This window comes from Hipposideros armiger, unplaced genomic scaffold (assembly GCF_001890085.2).
Source record: "Hipposideros armiger isolate ML-2016 unplaced genomic scaffold, ASM189008v1 scaffold_585, whole genome shotgun sequence".
Taxonomy (NCBI): domain Eukaryota; kingdom Metazoa; phylum Chordata; class Mammalia; order Chiroptera; family Hipposideridae; genus Hipposideros; species Hipposideros armiger.
The window spans coordinates 560,029-563,245 of record NW_017731935.1 but is presented as its reverse complement, the minus strand read 5'-3'; positions in this window follow the sequence as shown (position 1 = coordinate 563,245).

Sequence of the window (3,217 nt, the reverse complement as noted above, 5' to 3'; positions counted from 1 at the left end):
GGCTCTGCCTGTCCTTCCGCGGCCGGCGGTGCCCGGGCGGCGGCGCCGCGCTTTGCCCGCATCCCGCGCATCGATCGGCACCGAGCGCTCGCACCGCGCCGGCATTGGAAAACGATTTTCCGCGGCGGCCTGGCGGTCGGTACCTGCTCCGGCGCCAAACTCACTCAGAGTCGTTTTGCCCGTTAGGGCGCCACGTGGAGCGATGGCCCCCCAGGCCATCGAGCAAGGCCCGGGACCCCAGGGCAGAACGGCCTCCAGGTGAGTGGTCTTCGCCGGCGTCGCCAGGCGGGGCGGCCCAGCTCCCCGGGCATCAACTGTGCTGGCGTGAGGCCTTTGATTGTCCGCGGTGCCCTCATTGTCGTCGGGCGTCTGCGTGAGACCCCAAGCTCCCCACCCTGTCTGCAGGGCACGCTGCTGCTCAGCAGTGTCATGGCAGCGGAGTCCCTTTGTCACCCTGCAACCTCCTCGGTACCATTTCCCCCCTCGCCCCTGCCTCCACCTGGAGACCAGGGTCGCTGCCTTTCCCACAGCCTCCTGACGGGACCCGGTGCCGAGGACAGGGCGCGAAGGAGCTGTCTTCCAGGCTCATTGGCCTCAAGCAGAAGAACGCGCGACCTGGTGTCTCAGCCTCTCCGGCTGCTGTAATGAAAATACCACAGACGGTAGCTTTTATAGCAACGCACGTTTCTTTGTCACAGTTCTGGGGGCTGGAAGTCCAAGATCAAGGCGGGGGCAGAGGCACCGTTTGGCAGACCGGCTTCCTGGTTCACCGATGCCTCCTCCCTGCCATGCCCTCACCGGGCGGAGGGCGCAGGGCCCTGGGGGGCCTCTCATAAGGGCACTAGTTCCGCCAGAGGCCGCCACCTTCATGACCCAACCACCTCCCAAAGGCCCTGCCTCAACCACCACTGCACTGGGGGTTCGGATTCAACATGTGAACTTGGAGGGACACAAAGCATGCCACAGCACTCGGGGAGGGGACAGGATTTCAGGAGTGACATCACACAGGGCTGTCTCTCCCCACCAGCGCAGGTTTCAAGAAACAGGAGGATCCAGTGATGGGGCCTTCATCAACAGGCTGGAGGAAACACATGGACACCAAGGAAACGATGTCCCTTTAAATAGGGGAGCACAGGGCAGAACCCATGAGCTCAGATATATATTGAACACACACACACACAAATAAGAAACATGGGGAAGGAATGCGAGCCCAACGGGATGACTGTGACAGCAGCCAACGGAGTGCAAGGAAAGGAGACCGGTGACGAGAGCACACAGGGCTTGTGTGGGTGACACAGACCGAGCGCACCATCACCAGTGTGTGGCTGCAAGAGGTGCCAAAGGATGACCACCCTCTCTAACCTACATCCAGCCCAGCACCCAGGAGCCCTGTAGCCTGGCTATGCCCTCGCATGTGACCCCATGAGTTAGGGTAGCTGGCAACCCCTCTAGGGGCTCATAGCGAAGAACAACCTGGGACACGGGTGACAGAAGGCAGAACTGCGCTCCTTTTGTCTCCACCTTTCCAGGTAGGGTCGCCGCCCTCTGGATCTGCTCAGGTAGAAGCGGTGTGGTTAAGAGCTGATTAATCCTGATTAAAGGGCACCCTTTGCCTGATTGGAACGGTGCCCTAAGTTCAGGATCCGAGCAGGGGGCAGAGGCAGGCAGGGCACGGCACGTCCTGCCAACCCTTGGGGCCATGCGTGGCTCACGGTTCCTGGTGGACCAGCTGCTGTGGCATAGCACGTGGGAGGGGCCCTGGGAGGCTAGGTTTTAAGATGATTGGTTTGCTTGGCCCGCCATGACCAAGTGCCAGAGGTGGGCTTAAACACAACTCTCCTCCCTGGGTTTGGGGCCAGGAGTCCAAGTTCAAGTTGTGGTCAGGTTTGCTTCTCAGGCTGTGAGGGAGCACGTGCTCCGGTCTCTCCCAGCGTCTGCCGTGGGCTGGCCGTCCGCGGTGCTGCTGGGCTTGTATTGTAGAAGGCTCCCCCTCTCTGCCTTGACGCTCACATGGTGTTCTGTGTGTGTCCAAACATCCCGCACCTGTGGATCAGGGTCTGCCCTACGCCCTCATTTTCACTTGATCACCTCTGTAAAGACCTGATCCCCAAATCAGGCCACATTGTGGGGTCCTGGGGCTTAGGACTTCAACACATGGACTTGGGGCACAATTCACCCCATGACAAAGAGGACTCGTAACAGGGCACCGCTCAGAACATGGCAGCGCCCTAAAGCATTTGGCCGCTCATGTGGTTGGTCCGTCTGCACACGCAGAGACCTGCGGGGGGCAGCACAGTGCAGGGAGGGACAGAGGATGTTGCCATGTGCATCTTTCAAGGACTGCATACGGCCAGTGGGCCTCAGCTGGACTGCCCCCTCTGTTAGCTCAGCTTCTGAGGAAGCCGCTGTTGCTTTAGACGTAAGGGGACCATCAGAACCATGGCGCTTGTCCCCTCTCTGGGCGCTGAGCGGAGGCCCCTCTCGCTCGCCCCTCTTGACCCTATGCCGCCTCCGTGGCTTCTGTCATCTCCTGCAGGAATGACAGGGCTCCCGGGTGCCAGGGCAGCAAGGTTGTGGGTCACACGACCTTTGCCAGTTGTTCTGGCCTCTGTCCTCTCCTTTTGCTTGCCGTGTGAAAAGGACTAAAATGACTGTCGCTCCTCAGGCAGTGAACCTTATGGGCGGCGTGTGATTTTTGAATCGGGAAGTCTAAGGCCAGCCTGCAGGTTGGCAGCCCCTTGTGAGAGGGAGGGCGTGAGATGGTGCAGCCCTGACTGGGCAGGCTCTCTGAAGAAAAACCACCAGCAGACCGGGAACACGCCGGTGTCGCTCCCTGAGTGAGAAGTCAGGTGCCATCTTCAAGCCACAGGCTCAGTGGGGTCCTGCCTTCAGCGACCCTGTCACGTCCCTGTGCATCCTATGTTATTATGGCCGTCCCAGTGGATGGCTGGGCTCTACAACACTGCTGTCCCCATGTCACATGGCTGGATGCCGGGAACTGTGTCTCCCAAATGCCCTGGCTGGCAGGGCTCAAGTCAGGGCTGTCACGGGAGCACCTGCTGAGTCCAAGGGCAGGAGGCCCCGTGGCTGGGCAGTCCCCTGCAGCCCCCAAACTGGATAGCACCACCCTCCTATCTTTGCCCCTCCAAACCATCCAGCAATTTTTAATCTCATTCTCTGCATCAAATCTCTCTCTGTTTATAATTTGTACAGTGGC